The sequence below is a fragment of the Mustela putorius genome, unplaced genomic scaffold, assembly GCF_011764305.1.
Source record: "Mustela putorius furo isolate JIRA1106 unplaced genomic scaffold, ASM1176430v1.1 tig00003983_pilon_pilon_pilon, whole genome shotgun sequence".
Lineage (NCBI taxonomy): Eukaryota > Metazoa > Chordata > Mammalia > Carnivora > Mustelidae > Mustela > Mustela putorius.
Window position 1 is genome coordinate 8,501,880 of NW_025422123.1, and position 8,894 is coordinate 8,510,773.

An 8,894-nucleotide genomic window follows, 5' to 3' on the forward strand; every position below is an offset into this window, starting at 1 on the left:
CCCACTGCCGGGGGCTTCCGAACGGCAGATGGGCGGCCAGCGCCTTCCTGTGGCCTCCCCTTGCACTCAGCAGCCTCTGGTCCTCCTGGAAGGAAGGACTCTGTCCAGGAGGGAAGCTTCTGGGTCTGTGGAGATGACCCGCAGGTAAGAGGATCCGGGAAGCAATAGAGCTGCCTTGCTGGGGGCCCAGGTGGGCAGGGCTGAGTCAAGATCACCAAATTGGCACAACTCTTTCATAAAAACTCTCTGGACCGAGGAAGAACGCTTTTCAGAGTGAAGGGCCAGGCTTGGGCACATGTCCATTCATTTATATGTAACTCTGTACTATCTTCCACCGGTCCCCCTTCTCTGTCCTCTGTGTTTCCCACAGTTCCCCGCCGGGCTGTCAGCCCAGAGGTAGGAGCTGTGTTCTCATTCCCACCCATCCTGCTCTCCTGCACAGCGCTAGGCACACAGAAGGTGCTCAGTGCGTGCCTGCTGACCCTAAGCGTGCCCCAGGCCATGGGGTGCTGGCAAGGCTCCCTCAGGCTCCCAGGCCTCAGTCCTCTGCTCTCCAAAATATGGAGGAGGCACCAGCTAGCTTCTAAGGCCCCCAGCACCACAGCCCCAGTCAGCCCCCAGCAAAGCCAGCCGCACCCTGCTGCACGGGCCACTGAGAGCACACCTGCCCAGAGCTGGCGGGGGACAAGAGGCGACAGGGGCTGGACAGGATAGTGTGTCACCTCCCAGCCACTCTGTACCTCTCAAGGACTGCAGGGGGGAGCTGAGGCAGGTGCTGTCCCCAAACCAATTATAAACAAGGCAGAGGACAGGCTGTGACTTCCCTTGGCAAACAGGAGAAAATAAACCGGAGCCCCACCCCAGAGACCCACGGGTAGCACTGGGGGGGGGGGGAATGCTGGCAAACTCACCACAGGAAGGGACAGACTGTCAGCCCTAAACCAGAGTGAAGCTGGACCTGGATCCCGGGGAGAGCAGGTGGCCAGGCGGGGGTGGGGAGAGTGTGGGGAGAGGCAGGGAGCTCCTCCTTGTCTAGCCGTGTGCGCATCCCTGAGTATTAGATGGTGAAGCCGATACCCTGCCCACAGGGCAGAGACCTGTTGTGTCCTCATTTCTGGGCACTTGACAGGGGCTCAATTCACATTCAGGCCCTCACTCCATAAAAACTGACTGAGCTCCTGCTGGATCCCAGACTCTCTTCTGGACCCTGGGGATACAGCATCACACAAAACAGATCCAGCCTCTGGGCTCAGGGTGCTGGCACTGCCGGGTTCCATTCATCTGTTGCCTGACGTGCTCAGTGGCCAAGCCCACCTTGCCACCTCCCTGCAGGGCCCAAGACCCTGTCACAGCCTCTTCTCACCTCCCATCATGACTTCTCCAGCTTCCAAGGAAGGATCCATCCCAAGAGCTCAGGGGTGAGCCCCCAAGGTGGCCCACTATCTGCTGCCCTCAAGGCCCAGGACCTCCTAGAAGATGATGGAGACACTCCTCCATCTATCAGTGACAAGCCCCCCACCCCGGCCAACATCTCCAGTCTGGGTCAGGAGGGAGAAGGTCTCAGCTGCCTTCTGTGTGTGTTTAATCATTTCTATTAGTAGTTAAGAAACACAATTCAAAAAAAAAAAAAAAAAAAAAAAAAAAAAAAGAAACACAATTCAACAGTGATGCCATACTTGCCCACCATGGGGTAGGAAAGTCAAGTCACATGGTGGATCTTTCTCTGGCCTCACTTCAGCAGAGCCAAGGACCACTTTGGACAGCTCCCCACTAACCCAGCAATGGCACTCTGTCCCCAAGTACTTTCACAGGAGCTTTAGACCCCACTCCGTGTTCTGATGCCTCCTGGGGACAGTGCGATCCTTTGGTGTCTACCTCATCTCACCTTGATCAAGCAACAAGTATTTCCTGAGCACCTGTCCCGGAGGGTGGTGCTGAGACCACAAGGCTGGTCAGTTTAACGGGAGGTGCGGGCAGAGAGCCAAGGTGGGGAAGGCAGCTGAGTATATGATTATACCAGGGATTAGCAGTCACCAAGTGGTGTCACAGTGGTCTCCACCCCTTGGGACCTGGCTTCAGAAAGAAGACAGGCCTCAGAGGCCCAAAGCAACCAGAGACCCAGGAGACAGAAAGGTCTTGCCTGGGAAACTGCAAAGCAGTGAGTTCTCAAACCATGGTCTGGGGACCAGCGGCATTTGCATCACCTGAGAACTCACCCAAAATACAAATTCCAGGACCTACTGGAATTTCTAGGCCTACTGATTCTGGACCTACTCAGTCAGGAACCCTGGGGGTAAGGCCTAGCAATCTGTGTTTTAACAACTATTCCAGATGATTCTGATACCCACTCCAATCTGAGAGTCGCTGCCCTGGAAAAGGGGCATCAGAATCATTTGGGGAATTTTTAACATGGGCTCCTCCTTCAAGATTCAGATGTACTACTAATATTTATTTATTTATTTATTTATTTATTTATTTATTTATATTTGGTTAAGTAAGCTCTCCACCCAGTGTAGGGCTTGAACTCATGACCCAGAGATTAAAGCATGGTATGCTCTAGCAAGTGAACCAGCTAGGCATGTTCCACTATTTTTAAGCGCTCCCCAGGCGATCATAATATCCACCAAAGCTACAGTCATGGACCCATGGACCCATCGCCTGGTCTCCCTGGAAGGTGTGCCCTGATGGACAGAGGATTTGGTTAGAGGGAGGAGCACAGGAGGGGTGGGCAGGAGAAGGGACCAGCATGAACAAGGGACTGGGAGGAGGAATATGGACCATGGGTTTCTGGAAAACCTGCTGGAATTTTGGATTAATCCCACGGCATCACATGGTGGGGATATTAGTCCTCCTCTCTCCTCCTCATCATGCCCACACCTAGGAGCCAGGAAAGAAAACCAGCAATGGCTCTGCCTCATGCCCCTGCCCCTCTGAGGCATCTGCTGGGGGGCGAGCCATGGGTCAGGAGTGGGTAGTGAGTGTCTAGGCCAGATGCTACCCAGGGAATCCCCAGGGGTGGGGCAGGGCAGGGCAGGGGGCCGGAGAGTTGCCTCAAGCACTGCAGTCCATTCGATTTTGTTAACCGTAGAGACCGGGCTGGGTGTGGTCACCAGGGAATGAAGGGGGACTGAGGCCACCAAAGCTACAAAGCCCCATGTAAGGCATTGCTTTCGAGGGTGTCAGATGTGCAGGGGAGTCCACCCACAGGTCTTTTTCTCTTCACTAGAGCGTTCTGTACCTCTATTTCCTCACTTGGGAATGAGAAACAGAAAAATAAAGGAGTTGTAAGAGTCCGTTAACGATTAATAACATCTTTGAGCACGATGCCATTCTAGGTCTCATTTGAGCTATTCTAGGTCTCATTTGACTGGTGCAGCACGTGTCAAAATACTCAGCCCAGATGGGGTGCCTGGGGGACTCGGTCAGTTAAGCATCTGACTCTTGATTTTGGCTCCTGGTCCTAGGATTGAGCCCTGAGTTGGGCTCCATGCTCAGCTCCGAGTCTGCTTGGAATTCTCTCTCTCCCTCTCCCTCTCCACCTTCCCCTGCTGGAGTTCTCTCTCTTTCTCTCTAAAATAAATGAATAAAATCTTAAAAAAACAACACTCAGCCCTCCCTGCAGCACTAGTAAGCAGGTGCTAGCATAACACTTGCTTTCCAGTGCAAATGGAGGCACAGTGGGGTAAAGCAGCTGGCCCAGGGGTCACACAGCTAGGGTATGTCAGAGGTGGGATTCCAAGCCAAGCAGCCTGGCCCTGGAGCTCCTATTCTCAACAATCTCCTGGCGACATGGCACTTAACTTAGGGCTCAGTTCGCCCTGGCTCTGATGATGTCCCAAGAGAAACTGGCTGGTCGTACCACCCAGGCCAGCCTTAAGCTCATGCTCTAGAGAGTGGACTTCAGCAGTGTCCCCCTCCCCCGGAAGCACACACGCCTCCCTCTGGGGAGCCTCTCCTGTCTGGCTGCCTTTGCCAGAGAGCCACAGAAGGTTCACATTAGAGGGGAAACCGCACCACCATCACCACCCCCCCCCAGGCTAGGTGATAGGTTCCCAGCCATGGAGACGGAGGCTGAGAGCAGTGGGACCTGCGCGCCCATACCGGCTGGCCGGGAGGGGACTCCTGTGTTCTCGTGACTGGTGGCTGTTCATTCTCACTCAATAGCTGCCACAGCCTTTCCCCACATCTAGTAAACAAGTGCCTAGCGAGGGCTGCATGCAAGTTAATGTGTGAGGTTTCCAAGGAGACCCAGGAAGCCTTGTCTGAACTCCTCTCCTCCCCAGGGCCAGTCAGGAGAGTCCTCACCAGAGGTCCTTTGATCACCTGTGTCAGCAGAGTTCAGAGGAACAGCCAGGAGACAGGTGTGGCCCTGGGGCAGAGGCCTCAGCCAGTTTACACCCTGCTCAGAGCAGGAGACCCTGCCTGGGGCAAAGAAGGTTCCCAGACCCACACCTGCCCACCTTTTAAGAGAGAACTCCTGAGAAACCCAAAGTGGTCTGCTTGAGAGACTGAGAACATGGATTCTGGAGGAAGCTGGACCTCAGTTAGAGTCCCTACCTCTTCCATGCTGTGTGACTTCAGGCAACTTGCTTAACTTCTCTGAATCTGGATAATGAAAATAATCATTCCTACCTCACTCTAAAGAGTAAATACACAGGACACCTGGGTGGTTCAGTTGGTTGGGCATCTGCCTTTGGCTCAGGTCATGATCCCAAGGTCCTGGGATCAAGTCCCACATTGGGCTCCTTGTTTGGCAGGGAGCCTGCTGTTCCCCCTGCTTGTGCGTGCAGGTGCTCTCTCTCTCTCTCTCTCTCTCTCTCTCTGACAAATAAGTAAATAAAATCTTTAAGAAAAAAAAAAGTAAAGACATAATAAATGCAACTATTATTTATAGCTAAATTTTCTTAGAATGTTGTTCTATTATAGCATAAAGAAACTAGATGAATATTCCATCAACATATCGTGTGGTTATACTCCCACAGACACACACACGGACGATTCATCTGTACACATGTACCTAGATACCCATCATCTCATCACCATACACACACACACAAACTCCTCTCAATTACACATGCCCCACAGTGAAATATGGAGCAACATTACAGACTCACCAGTACCAGACACTGCTCTACCCTGAACCTTCACAATAGCCTGGAAGGAGGGTACCTTTTCCTCCCTCTTTTTTCAGAGGACAATAGACACCTTACCTACTTATCCACTTGCAGCATCGTGGGGGGTCGACACTTCTGGCAGTTCTGGAAATCCTGACCTCCCTCCCTCAGCATCAGAGGAGGTCTGCCCAATTTCCACAGTCATCTCCAGGGCAGCCCCAAGCTGGGCCCCAAGTGCTGACAGCCCTCCATCCCTAGGACAAAGGCCCAACCTGGCTCTCATGCCAGCTGCGGTTGGGGAAACCCCTGCTATGGGCAGAAACCAAGTTGACTTTGAAAAGGAAGAGACAGAAGCCAGGGGGTGGTTGGGCCACTCCCTGTGGGGGCAGGTGCTAAGTAACTCTATAAAACCCCAGCTAATGATACAATTACAGCCATAAACAAAGCCCCAAGAGGGATGAAGGCCAGAAGCCAGACCCCCAAAGGACAGCCAGCTCTGAAGGGTGGGAGGCCCCTCCTACCTACTTTCAAGCCTTGAGGCTCAAAGGGGGCTGACTGGCCATGGGGGTGGGCCGTAGGTAGGCCCATCATCCCAGGCCCTGGCCCACCCCCTGCCCACCTCTGACTGTGAGTCACCCAACTCTCAGCCCTCAGCAGCCCAGCTGGTTCTCCATGGATTTGGTGCTCACTCGAGGGGGGGAGGGGTCCCCTGCCCCATGCCCTGCACCACCTCCACCGGACCGGAACAGGATTCCCATTCGTCCGCACCTACTAGAGCTGAGTTGTAAGCAGTATTAGCTCCCTTCCAGAGAAGCAGACAGAGCACAGAGTCACACAAACAGCCTCTCATTTATGCTTTCTAGTGAACTAGCGTCGGGGTGTGGGGGACAGGCAGAAAGAAGAGGGCCAAGTGAGTTGCTCATTTTCCTATAGCTGGGGAAACTGAGGCATGGTACTAGCATACCAGCAAACTACCACGCAGGGCTCTCCCCTTCGGCCGCGTCTAAGACCAGCCTTTATTGCTGGCATCTCTCCCCTAGACTGTTATCCGCCTGAGGACAGGGCCTGGAGGCTCTCCACCAGGCTGGGCACACAGAGGGCCTCCGAGCAAACAGGCTAAAGATCCGGGAACTACCTTCCGATCTGAGCCAACCCCTTCTGGCCGCCCAAGAGGAAACCAGAGCCACCTTCCTCCCCCACCAATTGCCAGGTCCTGGGCCAGTGGAATCTTAGACTGGGCGGGTGCAGGGGTCTGAGCCCACATCTGAGAAGTATCACTAAGGGCCTGCACGGGCCTTGCCCTTTCTCAGCTGGACTAAGACTCCCTCACTCAGGGTGGGGGCTGTGCGGTAATTCACGGACACTTCCTGGGGGCGTAATGCCAAAGGAGGCACTGTGCTCAAATCCAGACCAGAAACAGAGCCGAACCGTCCCCGGAACAGAGAGGCGAGAGAATCCCGGCTGGAGTGGAATGGGGTGGAAAGGACTCCGCAGTGAGCGGCCACCAGGGAACGGGGAGGGGGAGCTGGGGACACTAAGGGCGCGCGTGCAGAGGAGCCCCGCCCCGGGAGCCCTCCCTCCTTCCCCGCGGGCGCGGGGCTGGGGCGCGCCAGGCTGCTGCGGCGCGAACCTGCTCGCGCAAACCGGAGCAGCTCCGGGCAGCGGTGCGTGAAGCCAGAACCCGGGGCCGGGAAGGGGCCGAGGGGCGGGGACAAAGCTGGCAACAACCCTCTCTCTTCGAGGAGGGAAGTGCACGCGCTATGCCCCTGTGGCCGACCAGGGTTTGGGGAGGTGGGGAGGAGACCCCGCGTGGATTTCGAGGGCGGGACGTCAAGGGGTTGGGCGGTACGAACTCCTGGAATAAGGGGGAAGGGGGCGTGTTTTCCGGGATTCTGGACCAAGAAGGTGGGGGTACTTAGGGGCCGGCAGATGGCTGGGAGCTCCGGGGAGCAGAAAGAGGGACGCGCGAAGTGTGAGCTCTGGGGTTGGGGTTCTCAGAGGTCGCGGAGTTAATGCAAAGGGGAGAAGAGCTTAGGATACCAGGGGACGCGCCGCTTCTTAAGACACCGAGGGGGAGGAAGAGACGGGAAGGGAGGGAGGGATGGTACTTCCACCCGCCCCGCTCCAGCAGCCCAGCCCCGGGGGCGTGGCGCCGTCCCGGCCCTCCCACTCCCCGGGACCATCCAGGTTGGGCCTGGCCGGGACGAACTCGGCCCCCGCACGCCTCCCGGGCCTCCGGCGCCCTCCCGCGTACCACCCGCCCCAGCCGCCTCCGGTGGAGAAGGAGTAGGCGCAAGGCCCACACGTCCCTCAAACTTGTTGCAAGTTCACTCCCACGCCTCCCGCCCCTTCGACTCCCAGCTCCCGAGTCGGGAAGGCCCATGCCCGCCCCGGCCCCTCCCGCCTGGTTACATAAGGTCGCGGAGAAGCCGCCCCCGGCCCGGGCCTGCAGTGAGGGGCCGGAGGGGCTCCCGGGCTCCGCAAGCAGCTCCGCTCCGGCCATGTGCGGAGGGTCCCGGACTAGACAGACCGCAGAGCTGGTGTTGGCGCGGCACACACACTCTCTGTCCCCTCTTCAGCCGGCACCCCCATCCACCCACCTGTCTCCCGCACCCACAATGGGGGCGGGGGAGCCTGGGTCCGAGGTTCCGGGCCCTCCGTGCACCCCTTGCCCCCCGGTCCCGCTCACCTAGCTCTGAAGGTCAATCCGTCCGCCGCCTGTGCCCCGCGGCTCTGGCAACTTGTCCCAAGTTCAGGTGTCCGGCCCGCGAGCTGCGCCTGCCGCCCCCTCCCGGACTCCTCCGGCTCCGCGCCACCAGGGAGGCCCGCCCCGTCCGCCCTTCCAGCTGCCGTCGGCGCCGCCGCCGCCGCTCCCTAGGTCCAGCCCGCGGCCGCCGCCTCTGCTGTCACCGAGCCCCGCGCCCGGCGCCGGGGCTCCCCCTGTCAATCCGCACCCACTTCCCGCCGCGCCCGGCAGAGGGCAGCACACGCCCCCGCGGTCCGCCCCGCCCCGCCCCTCGCGGGCCGCCCCGCCCCGCCCCGCCCCGCCCCTCGCGGGCCTACCGCGGCGCCCGCGGGGAAATGTAGTCCCTCCCGTCGGCTCCGCCAGGAACGCCGGGGTTTGTAGTCCCACTCTGTGAGCCCTGGCTTGTGTACGTGGCCATGGCTTTTTGACTTGGAACTTAAGTTCCACTTCATTTCTGCCTCTTCTGCAAGTTTTTTTTTTCTTCTTACTCAGAGATGTCACGAACTACAGCTCACTATGATACACCCCGTGGTTTCTCTGACCCCAAGGAGAGGTGTGCAGCATGCTGTCTTTACTAGAGTCTAGGAAAGATGTAGTAGGGTCCCAGATGGTGGGCTGTTGCTATAGAAACCACTACGTGGCAAACCTCAGTTTCCCTCGTGTTTTGGAATGGAGTGCCCGACTTAGATCTTGTCTTTCACCCCTGACCCTGAACATAAGGAGCAAGGTTGAGGTCAGACTAGTGAAGGATGGGGTGAAAGAAATGTGTACAAGGAGCCTACAACCCTCCCATTATGGTTTTCCAGTAATACCCCTCCTCAAGCTTCATCAGTCCTAGCTTCCCCCCCCCCCGCCCCCCGCAGAAGATTCTAGGTGAAAATGTGATCAGTTTCACTCAGCCCAGACCTTTTGAAGTCCTTCTGGAAATAGGTTCTGGGAGCATCACCCCCCTTCCAGAAGTAGCCATGACTGTCACACGTGTACATGGGCATCTAGCATTTCTCAGAAGCTCCCAGTACAAGCTTGATCACAGG

At 57.1% G+C, this 8,894-nt stretch overlaps 1 protein-coding gene across 3 annotated transcripts in view; it reads right to left on the bottom strand.

The window, feature by feature from the left end:
* TFEB (transcription factor EB) overlaps window positions 1–8,084 on the bottom strand; it is a 54,579-nt gene extending 46,495 nt beyond the window's left edge. Inside the window, exon 1 of one of the 3 annotated variants that reach the window (XM_045071065.1) lies at window positions 7,804–8,084. The gene's annotated coding sequence lies outside the window, so the exon portion shown is untranslated. Of the gene's footprint in view, window positions 1–5,210; window positions 5,429–7,803 lie in introns of those variants that run through there. The other 2 variants (XM_045071063.1, XM_045071064.1) reach the window with 2 other exon arrangements.
* Window positions 8,085–8,894: the final 810 nt, after the last annotated feature.